Here is a 17,722-nt window from a genome sequence, read left to right on the forward strand (position 1 = left end):
TTTCTCCTTTCAGTTTTATTGATATAAGCTCCAGGAACATTTTATGTAAATAGTATATGAAAATGGAAAAGTTTTGTTATGTCAGTACATTTCAATTCTTCTGGAGTCTTTCAAGATAATAGACCAAAAGCAAAGTGCTCTGTGATCAAAATTATTTTTAATGTTCTCCTAGCCATGTGTAGTTGTCTTCAAAATTTGTCATTAGCCAAGATTTGGAATTATTGAGTTCTGGGAGGTATATGAAAAAAATTACAGTATCAAGACTTCTCTGATGATCATTATACTCACTGTTCTTTTGCTAATAGATACTTTCTGAACCTTATATTTCATCAGTAATTTTTTTTAATTTTTTTATTCGTTGTTCAAAACATTACAAAGCTCATGACATATCTTCTTTCATACATTTGATTCAAGTGAGTTATGAACTCCCATTTTTACCCCAAATACAAATTGCAGAATCACATCAGTTACACATTCACATTTTTACATAATGCCATATTAGTGACTGTTGTATTCTTCTGCCTTTCCTATCCCCTACTATCCCCCCTCCCCTCCCCTCCCATCTTCCCTCCCTACCTAATCTGTTGTTGTTCAGTTCTCTCCCTTGTTTTTCCCCCCTTTCCCCTCACAACCTCTTATATATGATTTCGTATAACGTTGAGGGTTTCCTTCCGTTTCCATGCAATTTCCCTTCTCTCTCCCTTTCCCTCCCGCCACTGGCCTCTGTTTAATGTTAATCTTTTCCTCATGCTCTTCCTCCCTGCTCAGTTCTTAGTTGCTCTCCTTAAATCAAAGAAGACATTTGGCATTTGTTTTTTAAGGATTGGCTAGCTTCACTTAGCATAATCTGCTCTAATGCCATCCATTTCCCTGCAAATTCCATGATTTTGTCATTTTTTAGTGCTGCTTAATACTCCATTGTGTATAAATGCCACATTTTTTTATCCATTCATCTATTGAAGGGCATCTAGGTTGGTTCCACAGTCCAGCTATTGTGAATTGTGCTGCTATGATCATTGATATGGCAGTATCCCTATAGTATGCTCTTTTAAGGTCCTCAGGGAATAGTCCGAGAAGGGCGATAGCTGGGTCAAATGGTGGTTCCATTCCCAGCTTTCCCAGGAATCTCCATACTGCCTTCCATATTGGCTGCACCAATTTGCAGTCCCACCAGCAATGTACAAGTGTACCCTTTTCCCCATATTCTCTCCAGCACTTATTGTTGTTTGACTTCATAATGGCTGCCAATCTTACTGGAGTGAGATGGTATCTTAGGGTGGCTTTGATTTGCATTTCTCTGACTGCTAGAGATGGTGAGAATTTTCTCATGTACTTATTGATTGATTGTATGTCTTCCTCTGAGAAGTGTCTGTTCAGGTCCTTGGCCCATTTGTTGATTGGGTTATTTGTTATTTTATTGTTTAATTTTTTGAGTTCTTTGTATATTCTGGAAATTAGGTTTCTATCTGAAGTGTGAGGAGTAAAGATTTGTTCCCAGGATGTTGGCTCCCTATTTACTTATCTTATATTTTCTCTTGCTGAGAAAAAACTTTTTAGTTTAAGTAAGTCCCATTTGTTTATTCTTGTTATTAACTCTTGGGCTATGGGCGTCCTATTAAGGAATTTGGAGCCTGACCCCACAATATGTAGATCGGAGCCAACTTTTTCTTCTATCAGGCACAGAGTCTCTGATTTGATATCAAGCTCTTTGATCCATTTTGAGTTAACTTTTGTGCATGGCGAGAGAAAGGGGTTCAGCTTCATTTTGTTGCATATGGATTTCCAGTTTTCCCAGCACCATTTGTTGAAGATGCTATCCTTCCTCCATTGCATGTTTTTAGCCCCTTTATCAAATATAAGAAAGTTGTAATTTTGTGGATTGGTCTCTGTGTCCTCTATTCTGTACCATTGGTCCACCTGCCTGGTTTGGTACCAGTACCATGCTGTTTTTGTTACTATTGCTCTGTGGTACAGTTTGAAATCTGGTATCGCTATACCTCCAGATTCACACTTCCTGCTTAGAATTGCTTTTGCTATTCTGGGTCTTTTGTTTTTCCATATGAATTTCATGATTGCTTTATCAATTTCTACAAGAAATGCTGTTGGGATTTTGATTGGCATCACATTAAACCTGTAGAGAACTTTGGGTAATATCGCCATTTTGATGATGTTAGTTCTGCCTACCCATGAACAGGGTATGTTTTTCCACCTTCCAAGACCTTCTTCTGTCACTCTCTTTAGGGTTCTGTAGTTTTCATTATATAAATCTTTCACCTCTTTTGTTAGGTTGATTTCGAAGTATTTTATTTTTTTTAAGGATATTGTGTATGGAGTGGTTTTCCTCATTTCCATTTCAGAAGTTTTGTTGCTGATATACAGGAATGCCTTTGATTTATGCATGTTGACTTTATATCCTGCCACTTTGCTGAATTCATTTATTAACTCTAGCTGTTTCTTTGTAGACCCTTTTGGGTCTGTTAGATATATTATCATATCATCCGCAAATAGTGATAATTTAAGTTCTTCTTTTCCTATTTTTATGCCTTTAATTTCTTTCGTCTGTCTAATTGCTCTGGCCAGTGTTTCGAGAACTATATTGAATAGAAGTGGTGAGAGAGGGCATCTCTGTCTATTTCCAGATTTTAGAGGGAATGCCTTCAGTTTTTCTCCATTTAGAATGATGCTAACCTGTGGCTTAGCATATATAGCTTTTACAATGTTGAGGTAAGTTCCTCTTATCCCTAGTTTTTCTAGTGTTTTGAACATAAAGGGATGCTGTACTTTGTCGAATGCTTTTTCTGCATCTATCAAGATGATCATATGGTTCTTATATTATGTCTATTGATGTGGTGAATAACATTTGATTTCCGTATATTGAACCATCCTTGCATCCCAGGGATGAATCCTACTTGATCATGGTGCACAATTTTTTTGATATGCTTTTGTATTCGATTTGCCAGGATTTTATTGAGAATTTTTGCATCTAAGTTCATTAGAGATATTGGTCTGTAGTTTTCTTTCTTTGAAGTGTCTTTGTCTGGTTTAGGAATCAGGGTGATGTTGGCCTCATGGAATGAATTTGGAAGAGCTCCTTCTTTTTCTATTTCTTGAAATAGCTTGAAAAGTATTGGTATTAATTCTTCTTTGAAGGTTTTGTAAAACTCCGCTGTATACCCATCCGGTCCAGGGCTTTTCTTGGTTGGTGGTCTTTTGATGGCCTCTTCTATTTCTTACTTTGTTATTGGTCTGTTTAAATTGTGTGTGTCTTCCTGACTCAATCTGTGCAGATCATATGACTTAAGAAATTTATCGATATCTTCACTATCTTCTATGTTATTGGAATATAGGGTTTCAAAATACTTTCTAATAATTATTACTCCTTCCTGCCTGGATCTAGAGGAGACGCCAAGTACTCATTCCTCTAAAATTAAACCACAGGTTTCCTCATGGGTCGACTTGATGGGAAAGTCATCATCCTAACAGCTGCCGCTCAGGGGATCGGCCGGGCAGCTGCTGTGCATCAAATAAATTTATAGGAAAATAACAGTAACCCAGCAGTCAACCAGAACAAGAAGCAACATGAGCAGCTTCAAGAAGCAAGGAAGAAGAGGAGTACAAGCAATGCAGGACAGCCTAAATATTCAGGAGGACCTAGAGTCATCAGAAAAATGGTCATATAAAGACCTCAAGGAACACCTTAGACAGATGGAATGGAACCTCAAAGAGGATACGAGACAGCAAATTCAAGCAGCGAAAGAACACATTGAGAATGAGTTACATAAACAGCTAAAAGAAGAAGTTAAGCATCTTTATAAGGAGATAGAGATTATAAAAAATAATCAAACAGTAATTCTAGAAATGAAGGAAACGATAAACCAAATTAAAAACTCAATCGAGAGTATCACTAACAGAGTGGAGCAAGTAGAAGCCAGAACGTCAGATAATGAAGACAAAATATATCAACTTGAAAAGAGTCTAGCCAACTCAGATAGGCTGGTTAAAAATCACGAGAAAAACATCCAAGAGATTTTGGATAACTTAAAAAAACCAAACTTACGAGTCATCGGGATAGAGGAAGGCACAGAGATTCATGCCAAGGGAATGAATAACCTGCTGAATGAGATAATTACAGAAAACTTTCCAGAAATAAAAAAGGAAACAGATATACAAATTGTAGATGCATACAGGACACCGAGCACACAAAATCACAGTAGACCAACGCCAAGACACATTGTTATGAAGCTATCCAATATACAGAACAAGGAGAAAATATTAAAAGCTACAAGAGAAAAGAGACAGATTACATTTAGGGGTAAACCAATAAGGTTGACAACGGATTTTTCATCACAGACGCTGAAAGCGAGAAGATCCTGGAACAACGTATTTCAAACACTGAAAGACAATGGATGCCAACCAAGAATTCTGTATCCAGCAAAATTAAGCTTCAGATACGACAACGAAATAAAAATCTTTCATGATAAACAAAAGCTAAAAGAATTTGCAGCCAGAAAACCTGCATTGCAAAGCATTTTGAGCAAAACACTACACGAGGAAGAGATGAAAAACAATAACCAAAACCATCAGTGGGAAGTGCCTCAGTAAAGACAGAGGGCGAGGGGAAAGATAATCACGGAGAAACAAACTAAATATTTAAAAAAAAAAAAAAAGGATAAACATTCAAACATGGATGGAAGTTCAAACCATATATCAATAGTAACTCTGAATGTTAACGGCCTAAACTCTCCAATAAAGCGACATAGGCTGGTATCATGGATTAAAAAAACAAATCCAACAATATGCTGCCTCCAGGAGACACATCTGATTGGAAGAGACATACACAGGCTGAAGGTGAAAGGATGGGAAAAAATATACCACGCACACAGTTCTCGTAAGCAAGCAGGAGTGGCCATCCTCATATCGAATAAAATCGACTTCAAGACTAAGTTAATCAAAAGGGATAAAGAAGGTCATTATATACTGTTAAAAGGAACCATTCACCAACAAGACATAACAATTATCAATATTTATGCACCAAACAATGGTGCTGCGACATTCATAAAACAAACTCTCCTCAAGTTCAAGAATCAAATAGACCACAACACAATAATTATGGGTGACTTCAACACACCTCTTTCACCCTTGGACAGATCCTCCAAACAAAAATTGAATAAAGAAACTATAGAACTCAATATCACAATCAACAACCTAGACTTAACTGACATATATAGAATATATCAACCATCATCAAATGGATATACTTTTTTCTCAGCAGCACATGGATCCTTCTCAAAAATAGACCATATATTATGCCATAGGGCAACCCTCAGTAAATATAAAGGGGTGGAGATAATACCATGCATTTTATCTGATCATAATGGAATGAAACTGGAAATCAATTGTAAAAGAAGGAAGGAAAAATCCTACATCACATGGAAAATGAACAATATGTTACTGAATGATCAATGGGTTACAGAAGACATAAAGGAGGAAATTAAAAAATTCTTAGAGATAAATGAAAATACAGACACAACATATCGGAATCTATGGGACACAATGAAAGCAGTTTTAAGAGGAAAATTCATCGCCTGGTGGTCATTCCTCAAAAAAAGAAAAAACCAACAAATAAATGAGCTCACACTTCACCTCAAAGCCCTAGAAAAGGAAGAGCAAAACAACAGCAAATGTAGCAGAAGGCTAGAAATAATTAAAATTAGAGCGGAAATCAATGAAATTGAAACAAAAGAAACTATTGAAAAAATTAACAAAACTAAAAGTTGGTTCTTCGAAAAAATAAATAAGATTGACAGACCTTTAGCCATGCTAACGAAGAGAAGAAGAGAGAGAACTCAAATTACTAACATACGGGATGAAAAAGGCAATATTACAACAGATCCTACAGAAATACAGAAGACAATTAGAAATTATTTTGAAAACCTATATTCCAACAAAATAGAAGATAGTGAAGACATCGATAAATTTCTTAAGTCATATGATTTGCCCAGACTGAGTCAGGAGGATACACACAATTTGAACAGACCAATATCAATGGATGAAATTGAAGAAGCCATCAAAAGACTACCAACCAAGAAAAGCCCAGGACCGGATGGATATACAGCGGAGTTTTACAAAACCTTTAAAGAAGAATTAAAACCAATACTTTTCAAGTTATTTCAGGAAATAGAAAAAGAGGGAGCTCTTCCAAACTCATTCTATGAGGCCAACATCACCCTGATTCCGAAACCAGACAAAGACACCTCAAAGAAAGAAAACTACAGACCAATATCTCTAATGAACCTAGATGCAAAAATCCTCAATAAAATTCTGGCGAATCGAATACAAAAACACATCAAAAAAATTGTGCACCATGACCAAGTAGGATTCATCCCTGGGATGCAAGGATGGTTCAACATACGGAAATCAATAAATGTTATTCACCACATCAATAGACTTAAAGATAAGAACCATATGATCATCTCGATAGATGCAGAGAAAGCATTTGACAAAGTACAGCATCCCTTTATGTTCAAAACATTAGAAAAACTAGGGATAACAGGAACTTACCTTGACATTGTAAAAGCTATCTATGCTAAGCCTCAGGCCAGCATCATTCTGAATGGACAAAAGTTGAAGGCATTCCCTCTAAAATCCGGAACAAGACAGGGATGCCCTCTATCTCCACTTCTATTCAATATAGTTCTCGAAATACTGGCCAGAGCAATTAGACAGACGAAAGAAATTAAAGGCATAAAAATTAGAAAAGAAGAACTTAAATTATCACTATTTGCAGATGACATGATTCTATACCTAGAAGACCCAAAAGAGTCTACAAAGAAACTACTAGAACTAATAAATGAATTCAGCAAAGTGGCAGGATATAAAATCAACACGCATAAATCAAAGGCATTTCTGTATATCAGCGACAAATCTTCGGAAACGGAAATGAGGAAAAACACTCCATTCAAGATATCCTCAAAAAAAATAAAATACTTGGGAATTAACCTAACAAAAGAGGTGAAAGATTTATATAATGAAAACTACAGAACCCTAAAGAGAGAAGTTGATGAAGATCTTAGAAGATGGAAAAACATACCCTGTTCATGGATAGGCAGAACTAACATCATCAAAATGGCGATATTACCAAAAGTTCTCTATAGGTTTAATGCAATGCCAATCAAAATCCCAACGGCATATCTTGTAGAAATTGATAAAGCAATCATGAAATTCATATGGAAAAATAAAAGACCCAGAATAGCAAAAGCAATTCTAAACAGGAAGTGTGAATCAGGCGGTATAGCGATACCAGATTTCAAACTATATTACAAAGCAATAGTGACAAAAACAGCATGGTACTGGTACCAAAACAGGCGGGTGGACCAATGGTTTAGAATAGAGGACACAGAGACTGATCCACAAAGTTACAACTATCTTATATTTGATAAAGGGGCTAAAAGCATGCAATGGAGGAAGGATAGCATCTTCAACAAATGGTGTTGGGAAAACTGGAAATCCATATGCAACAAAATGAAACTGAACCCCTTTCTCTCGCCATGCACAAAAGTTAACTCAAAATGGATCAAGGAACTTGATATCAAACCAGAGACTCTGCATCTGATAGAAGACAAAGTTGGATCCGATCTACAAATTGTGGGGTCGGGCTCCAAATTCCTTAATAGGACACCCATAGCACAAGAGTTAACAACAAGAATCAACAAATGGGACTTAATTAAACTTAAAAGTTTTTTCTCAGCAAGAGAAACAATAAGAGAGGTAAACAGGGAGCCTACATCCTGGGAACAAATCTTTACTCCTCACACTTCAGATAGAGCCCTAATATCCAGAGTATACAAAGAACTCAAAAAATTAGACAATAAGACAACAAATAACCCAATCAACAAATGGGCCAAGGACCTGAACAGACACTTCTCAGAGGAGGATATACAATCAATCAATAAGCACATGAAAAAATGCTCACCATCTCTAGCAGTCAGAGAAATGCAAATCAAAACCACCCTAAGATACCATTTCACTCCAGTAAGATTGGCAGCCACTATGAAGTCAAACAACAATAAGTGCTGGAGAGGTTGTGGAGAAAAGGGTACACTTGTACATTGCTGGTGGGACTGCAAATTGGTGCGGCCAATTTGGAAAGCAGTTTGGAGATTCCTGGGAAAGATGGGAATGGAACCACCATTTGACCCTGCTATTGCCCTTCTTGGACTATTCCCTGAAGACCTTAAAAGAGCATGCTACAGGAATACTGCCACATCGATGTTCATAGCAGCACAATTCACAGTTGCTAGACTGTGGAACCAACCCAGATGCCCCTCAGTAGATGAATGGATTAAAAAATGTGGCATCTATACACAATGGAGTACTATGCAGCAATAAAAAATGACAAAATCATAGAATTTGCAGGGAAATGGATGGCACTAGAGCAGATTATGCTTAGTGAAGCTAGCCAATCCCTAAAAAACAAATACCAAATGTCGTCTTTGATATAATGAGAGCAACTATGAACAGAGCAGGGAGGAAGAGTAGGAAGAAAAGATTAACATTAAACAGAGACATGAGATGGGAGGGAAAGGGTGAGAAAAGGGAAATTGCATGGAAATGAAGGGAGACCCTCATTGCTATACAAAATTACATACAAGAGGTTGTGAGGGAATGGGAAAATAAACAAGGAGAGAAATGAATTACAGTAGATGGGGTAGAGAGAGAAGCGGGGAGGGTAGGGGAGGGGGGATAGTAGGGGATAGGAAAGGTAGCAGAATACAACAATTACCAATAGGACATTATGTAAAAATGTGGAGGTGTAACCGATGTGACTCTGCAAGCTGCATTTGGGGTAAAATTGGGGGTTCATAACCCACTTCAGTCCAATGTATGAAGTGGGTTATGTCAAGAGCTTTGTAATGTTGTGAACAACCAATTTAAAAAAAAAATACTTTCTAATTATCTTCTGTATTTCTGAAGTGTCTGTTGTGATATTGCCTTTTTCATCCCATATGTTAGTAATTTGAGTTCTCTCTCTTCTTCTCTTCGTTAGCATGGCTAAGGGTCTGTCGATCTTATTTATTTTTTCAAAGAACCAACTTTTAGTTTTATCAGTTTTTTCAATGGTTTTTTTTTTGTTTCAATTTCGTTGATTTCCTCTCTGATTTTAATTATTTCTTGTCTTCTACTACATTTGCTGTTGTTTTGCTCTTCCTTTTCTAGGGTTTTAAGATGTAGTTTGAGTTCATTTATTTGTTGGTTTTTTCTTTTTTTGAGGAATGAACTCCAGGAAATGAATTTCCCTCTTAAAACTGCTTTCATTGTGTCCCATAGATTCCGGTATGTTGTGTCTGTATTGTCATTTGTCTCTAAGAATTTTTTGATTTCCTCCTTTATGTCTTCTGTAACCCATTGATCATTCAGTAACATATTGTTCATTTTCCAGGTGATGCAGGATTTTTCCTTCCTTCTTTTATCATTGATTTCCAGTTTCATTCCATTATGGTCAGATATGGTGCATGGTATTATCTCCACACCTTTATATTTACTGAGAGTCACCCTATGGCATAATATATGGTCTATCTTTGAGTAGGATCCATGTGCTGCTGAGATGAACATGTATCCACTTGATGATGGTTGATATATTCTATATATGTTGGTTAAGTCTAGGTTGTTGATTGTACTATTGAGTTCTATAGTTTCTTTATTCAGCTTTTGTCTAGAGGATCTGTCCAATGGTGAGAGCGGTGTGTTGAAGTCCCCCATAATTATTGTGTTGTGGTCTATTTGACTCTTGAACTTGAGGAGAGTTTGTTTTATGAACGTTGCAGCACCATTGTTTGGTGCATACAAATTGATAATTGTTATGTCTTGATGGTGGATGGTTCCTTTTGACAGTACATAGTGTCCTTCTTTATCCCTTTTGGTTAACTTAGGTTTGAAGTTGATTTTATTCAATATGAGTATGGCCACTCCTGCTTGCTTCCAAGGGCCATGTGAGTGGTATGATTTTTCCCAACCTTTCACCTTCAGCCTGTGCATGTCTTTTCCTATCATATGATTCTCCTGAATGCAGCATATTGTTGGATTTGTTTTTTTAATCCAGGTTCCTAGCCTATGTCTCTTGATTGGTGAATTGAAGCCATTAACATTTAAGGTTACAATTGAAATATGGTTTGTACTTCCAGTCATGTTTGTTTATTTATTTATTTATTTATTTATTTATTTATTTTAGTTTGGCTAGTTTTTCCTCTTTGGTTATTTTTATCCCCCTTTACTGAGATACCTCCCACTGTTAGTTTTGGGCGCTATTTTTCAATTCCTCTTCTTGTAGTATTTTGCTCAAAATGCTTTGCAGTGCTGGTTTTCTTGCTGCGAATTCTTTTAGCTTTTGTTTATCGTGAAATATTTTAATTTCATTGTCATATCTGAAGCTTAATTTTGCTGGATAAAGTATTCTTGGTTGGAATCCATTATTTTTCAGCATTTGAAATACATTGTTCCAGGATCTTCTCGCTTTCAAAGTCTGTGATGAAAAATCAGTCGTTAACCTAATTGGTTTACCTCGAATGTAATCTGCCTCTTTTCTCTCGTAGCTTTTAATATTCTCTCCTTGTTCTGTATGTTAGCTGTCTTCATAATTATATGTCTTGGAGTTGGTCTATTACGGTTTTGGATGTTTGGGGTCCTATAGGCTTCCAGGATTTGGCAATGCATTCCATCTTTCATCTCTGGGAAGTTTTCTAGGATTATTTCATTTAATAGGTTGTCCATTCCTTTGGTTTGAACCTCTCTGCCTTCTTCTATCCCAATGACTCTCAAATTTGGTTTTTTTATGAGATCCCATATCTCTTGGATAGATTGCTCATGAGATTTAAGCATCTTTTCTGTGTTGACTATATTCTTTTCAAGTTGATAAACTTTGTCTTCATTATCTGATGTTCTGACTTCTACTTGATCTAGTCTATTTGTAATATTCTCGTTAGAGTTTTTAATCTGGTTTATGGTTTCCTGCATTTCTAGGATTACGTTTTTTTTTTTTTTTTTTTTTTTAATCTCTATCTCCTGGTAAAGCTCGTTCTTTGCAGTTTGAATTTGTTTGTTTAATTCGTTTTCAAAATATACTTTCATTGCTTGGACTTGCTGTCTCATGTCTTCTCTAATATTTCTTTCCATCTGAGTTAGGTATGCCTTGAGTTCTTTCCCTGTCCATGTTTCTGATGCTTCTGGGTCTTCCTGTAGATTTAAGTTGCCCTGCATTGTTTGTAATCCTTTTTTCCCTTGTTTTTTCATGTTGTTCACGTTACTTTCCAGCTCTGTTTGACTGCTGTGTAACTGCTTTCTCCTATAAATTTGTTTTGGCTTTGTATATCTCTGTTGTCTCTCTTTTGTGGTGGGAGATTATGCCTAGAAATGTTGGGCTTTATTGTACTTTAAAGCTGATTCATTCAATTCATAAAAGGCTTCCGGCTTCTGTATGCATATAGTGATTTGTTGTTTGTTCTTAGGACTTTATGTTTAGGTTAGGTGCTATGATGGTATGAAGGTTAGTATGTTTTGGCTACTTTAGAAGATTGCTCTACTGAAGGGGGATACTAACAGGAGATTGGATCAGGGTGTTGGTAGTAGCTAGGTATTTAGGAGCCCTATAGACAGCCTCAAGACATTCACCTATTTGCATTTAGACAATTACACGTAATGGAAAACGTAATGCTTGGGACGAAAGTTGGAGGGTAGGGGAAGGAAGGTCCTCTTAAAAAGAAATTAGGAGAGAGAGAGAGATAGATTAGTGGAGAATGAAAAGAACAATAAAACTGGAAACGGGCAAGAAAGAAAGAAAAGGGGAGAAAGGAACAGAGAGAGAAGAAGAAAAAAAAATTGAAGTCTTAGAGATCCATTTTCTTCTCTTGCAGTAGGCAGAGCTGTGCCCTCTGAGCGGAGCTTCTGCCCTCTATGTGCTGATAGCAATCCCTGTAAGGCGTCTCTTGGGAGTCTCTCAGTCTTGTCAGTCCAGAGCCGTTTCACTTCTCCGGCCCTTCCCCTCCTTCCTCCTGTCAGCCAGCCAGCCAGGTCCTGTTCACCAGACGTGGTTCCCCAGAGATCTAGTTACACTTGCAGCCCCACTGCGTGTCCCATTTAAGCCCCAGTGCTGTGGTAAACTGGCGGCTAAGACCTTGGGAGTCGCCGCTGGTGATATGGGGGGTTGGGGGTCGGGAATCCCCTCTGCTTTCCTACAGACACACCCCCTGAGAGATCCCTGAGGTTTCCTGGCTGCTTGTATCTGGATGGGGTGGGAGTCACACACCTGCTTTAGCAGTCACACACCACTTTAGTGGATTCTGCTGGGAAGGAATTCTGTTGGCCGAACTCTGATGACGTCACCTCTCTGCTATGGCGGGCCCCAGGCTCCTTGTTGGAGTGTCCGAAGGGAGTGGTGGGACTGGTCAGTCCCCGGTTAGACTCAGCTCCCGCTTGCTATTTCATGAAGGCTTGGCTAAAGACCTCTTCCTGCCAAGCTGCGTCTCGGAGGCTAGCGGGACCCAGTCATGTTGGCTGCGGGCGGGCGGGCGGGCGGGCGGGCAGCCGTCGCGGCACTCGGACAGCGGCTGGCGGATCTGGACCTCTGCGTCTCATGGCGGGGATTCGCTCATCTGGGGCAAACTGTCACTTCAAAAAATCCTAGTAGCTCCCTGCCGGTCTCTCTTCAGTGGAATTTTGCTAAGAGATTCTCCGTTGGTAGAATCTAAGCATATCTATGCGTCTTTCTGACCCCATCACTGAGGGGGTATTGAAAGCGCTGTCTCTCCGCCTGCCGCCATGTTGGATCTCCACTCATCAGTAATTTTGTAATTTTGTTAGCTTTTACTAATTTTTGCAAATACGTGTGTTTTAATGATTTTTTAAATTGTTATTTTAAACTGGGAATCTGTTTTTGTCAAGAGCTTGGGTTTATATTTAACAAAATGTTGGGTTAATCAGATTAAACTCATTCAGTTTATGGAAAATCTCTGTCACATAAGCTAATTGGGAAAATAAGCCCATTTTGTTGGACCAAAAAAAAAGGTCAAATTTACTCCCAAAAGTCTAATTATGTTTTTAAATGTAAGTTACTAAGATATACGGATGATAAGTGATCTTACTTTGCATCCAAAAGTAGGTTTGTTGATATAATTTCCTTGCACATTAATTTAATGCTTTGCATTTAATGTCATTTCCCCTAAACTTTTATTGGCCTCATTTTAATGCACTGTGAAAATTAGACCTCAGTTTTCGTTACAATCAGTCTTGTTGGTGAATGTTTTCAGTTTTAAGAATTTAATGTGTGTACTGGAAATAAAGGCCTATCTTGAGCCCATGCATTGAGTAGCTGTATAGATGTGTTCATGACCTTTTTCATAGGAACCCATATCAGCCTGAATGAAAGCTTGTAAAGAAAATCTCTTCCTTTTCTTTCTTCCTCCTCCCCCCCCTTTTTTTAACCTACTGGGGATTGAACCCAGGGGTGCTACATCCCTAGCTCTTTCAATTTTTAAATTTCAGACAGGGTCTTGTTAAGTTGCTGAGGCTAGCTTCAAACTTTGGATCCTCCTGCGTCAGCCTTCTCACTGTCTTTTTCAGGTATAATCTTAAGCTTCTTTTCCTGAACTAATCACACTAAGAAATGCTGTTTTCTCTACTATAAAACAGACTTAAATTGATTTGAGGATGATTTGATATGCTCTTTGACTCATTAGTGTGTAGGGCTTGTTTTTCATTATCCTCAATTTCATCCACAAACTGTTGGAAAACTTTTCAATATTTCAGATACTCTACAAACTTCTTGTGTTTGAGTAGGGAATCTATTTAATTTCATTGAAGGACTTTGCATCTGGTACCTTTTGGCTATTATAATGTAACCAAGTATTATAACTTTTTTTACAGAAATGAATGTCATCATAAATTTTATAATGAGCAGTGCTAATTTGTGTGAGTTGTCCCCCCACCCCTCCGCCACATAGAACAGAAGAATACATTCATGACATGGATAGATGGATGTATGTATGGATAGAAAGATAGATAGTACCTAAGCAAAAGCTTTATAGGAATTATCCAAAACAGTATGAGGAAAAAGTATAAAAGAATTCTACAAATATATAGAACAATAGAACTGCACAAAATGGAAACTCATGCTGCTTTTTTTTTTTTTTTGGTACCCATATTGAACTCAGGGACACACAGCCTTATTTTGTATTTTATTCAGATACAGGGTTTCACTGAGTTGCTTAGCATTTTGCCTCTGCTGAGGCTGGCTTTGAACTCGTGATCATCCTGTCTCAGCCTCCAGAGCCTCTGGGATTACAGGCATGTGCCACCATGCCTGGCTTGTGCTGCACTTTTAGCTAGGATGACTCAATATCATTATATCACTGAGATTTTGTTTTAGAACTAAGTAAGTTGATTATAAAATTTACTAGAATAATAAACATGCAAAATTAGCCTGGAAAACTCTGAAAAGCATGAGGGATGGATAAGCCTTACTAGCTTTTTGAGTAGATTTTAAAGCCTTTCTTAATTAAAATGGGTAGATAGTGCAGTAAAACATTAGAATAGGAAAATCTAACAACAATTACATACAGAAACATGGTATACAAAGCAATCAGTCTGCATATCAAGTCAGTGGAGGGAAATGAACTTATTAATAGATAGAGTTGGGATCATTGAATAGCCATTAAAAATAAAACTGTGTATATTTTCACAAAATATGCCAGGAAAAAAATCAAGTGGATCAGAAATTTAAATGTACAGATTGAAACCATGCATATTACTAAGCAGAAAGCTTAATTCATCTCTAAACTGAGAGTGTGAAATATTTTCCAAATAGGACTCAAAATCCAGATGTGGTAAGGAAAAACATTGATAAATTAGACTTGAGGGAAAAGTAACAAAAAATCTTCTTGAATGAGAGAGGGAAAGAGAAAGAAGGAATAGTATTCACAAAGTAAAAATTCAAATGCGAAGAGGACGAGTAGCTTTTAGAAAGAGAAGATGATGACATCCTGCCCTAAATAGGTATTAACAAAAGATTCAGAGAAAACAAACAAAAATTGATCTATAAAAAATGTTTAGATTTACACATAATGACGAATGTTAATTACCCCTATAATAAACTTCCGTGTATCTCCTATTAGACTGGCAAAACCCCAGAAGTTTGTCAATAAACTCTGTTGACTAAGCTATGGGACCCTTATATATGTTGCTGAGCATAATGCAAAATGCTATAACATTTATAGTGGGGAATTTGACAATATCTAGCCACATTATACATGGATTTACTCATTGGCTGAGAAGTTCTATTTTTAAAAATCTGGCAAAAATCTAAAATGATTCATGTACAAGTTATTTATTATAGTATTATAATAATAAGAGATAAAATGACTGCCTCATCTGTAGGGGATTGGTAGATTAAACTATTGTATAGTCACATGGTTGAACTACTGTGAAGTATGAAAGAGGAGGCAGGAGATCATTATACACTGATATGGAGTGTGCTCTAGAATGAATTTTTTTCTATTTAGAAATATTAAGTGTGACTCTTCTGTAAGTCAAAGTCCATAAATGAACTTCAATGTGGCTTGGACCTAAGAATTTAATGATTTCAAACTTAGGGGAGGACTATACGTACTAAAACAATGATAGCTGCTCTGATCTTAACTGCCATACCAATCCTGCCTAGTTTAGGCACTCATTATATGATTTCATTTAATCTTCTTATATAGACAGAAAAATTCCATTTCCAGAAGCTGATTGGTTAATCCAGTTCATTGACATGTTTGTTTACTATGTTCCTCTTCTATCAAGTGTGTTGATGATAAAACCTTTCTTTCTATTTAAAAAAAAATTTTCCCCTCTGTGTGTGTGGTACTATAGATTGAACCCCAGGGGCACTTTACCTCTGAGCTACATCCCTAGGCCTTTTTATTTTTAAAGTTAAGACAGAGAGTCTCACTAAGTTGCTGAGGCTGTTCTGGAAATTGCCATCTTCCTGCTTCAGCCTCCCAAGTAATGGATTATAGGAGTGTTCCACCAAGCTCAAATATAACAGTTCTTAAAAGCCCTCTAGCCAGGCACTGTGGCACACACCTATAATCCCAGCGGCTCTGGAGGCTGATACAGGAGGATCCCAAGTTCAAAGCTAGCCTCAGTAAAAGCCAGGCACTAAGCAACTCAGTGAGACCTTGCTCTAAAAGACCTTGCTCTGAGGATGTGGCTCAGTGGTCGAGTGCCCCTAGTTCAATCCCCTGGTATTCCACACCTGCCCCCAAAAAACACTCTACTAGTTGTTTCTATAAAATTTTTATTGACTTCTAATATGTAGATTTTGTTGATTGTACATCCTGAATGGAATCAGGATGGGAAGGCATTAGTAGGCATAGTCAATAGGAACTTTAGTAGCTTTCAAAATCCTCCCTTTTAAGGGGTCCAGAGGCAACTCTTCTCCCCACCCCTCTACTGTGTGCTCTGTGAGACTAACTCCTAGTGTGTAGATCCAGTGATAAAAGGTAAACCAGTTACTTCTCCTTGTGAATTTCCCCCTTCTTGTAGACCCACAAGGAGTAGGGCTGTGCTTTACCAGAAGAGTTGCAGTGATGACTATTTGCTGCTCTGGCGCTCCCCCTGCTGTTGGGCTAACTGTGCCTTTAGGCAAACATGATAACTGTTTCAGCCTCTAAGTCAGTCCCTTTAAGGAGCAGAGAGGCAGCACCTGGGGGAAGCTGAATGCAGGTCTAAGCAGTAAGGGTGTGAAAGCTGAGCCTTGGGATTCCAGCCCAGCAGGGGAGCCTGTCTATCTTCTTTTTCCTTTATCTGCAAAATAATTTCCACCCTGCAGGCTCCTTTTAAGGACTAGCAATTATATAACTCACCTGACATCCATAGGAAACATTCTGAAATGGTGAGTCAAATTGACTGAGTTTATTAAAATTTGCTGGCATTATTGTTCAATTATTTTTTCTTGAAAAAGTTTAAGTGGTTTATTGTATATAATCAGAGAGTAGATTTGCATTTTAAAAAATGTACCCTAGTCTACACTGGTCAAGGTAATCCTATTTTCCCTGGAAAAGTTAATTTCCTGGAAAATGAAGTTTAGTCTATTCCAAGATATACCTTCATTTTCTTAATCAAAGGTTGCTTGTATCATAGTAAATGTACTCACCTTTCAAATAATTTCCAGTAGTTTTCCTGGAATTTTAAATGTTCTAGGAAGTTCTGTTTTCTGTATCCATGAAAGGAAATGTTCACTAGGGTATCCGTTATTAACAGGCATTGTTGAGCAAGTTGTAATGGGCCTTTTTCTAAAATTAATCACTGGAAGTAACTGACCTAATATGGGGCCCATCCCTTGGTTAAAAACAAATTCTTTAAATATGAACAATCTGAAATTTGTTAATGTGAGGTTTATCAAATAACATCGTCTTACTTGCTACCATAAACTCACAGTCGTTTGATGAATGATTAAAAAAATGACTGCCTCACTTAAAAAATAAAAATAAACTGGAGGCATTTTTGTCTACTGACCCTGTTCATGAAGTGCTGGAGTAGTCTGTTTTCCCAGTGCTCAATTCCCTACCGTGGAAGGAGACTCTCCTTTAGAAGTGATTTCCATATCAAAAGCCCTAATAAAGTGTCTTGAGTTCATATTGGAGTGTTCCTCCACTCCCTGAGGAGCCATTACTCTGAAGGAGGCTGTTGC

The 17,722-nt window shown here is 37.5% G+C and overlaps 1 protein-coding gene across 18 annotated transcripts in view; it reads left to right on the forward strand.

Moving 5' to 3' along the window:
- The window catches only part of COBL (cordon-bleu WH2 repeat protein), a 307,667-nt gene that overhangs the window by 106,636 nt on the left and 183,309 nt on the right, over positions 1–17,722 (forward strand). The window lies entirely within an intron of this gene.

This window comes from Spermophilus citellus (assembly GCF_964194105.1).
Source record: "Spermophilus citellus genome assembly, chromosome: 3".
Lineage (NCBI taxonomy): Eukaryota > Metazoa > Chordata > Mammalia > Rodentia > Sciuridae > Spermophilus > Spermophilus citellus.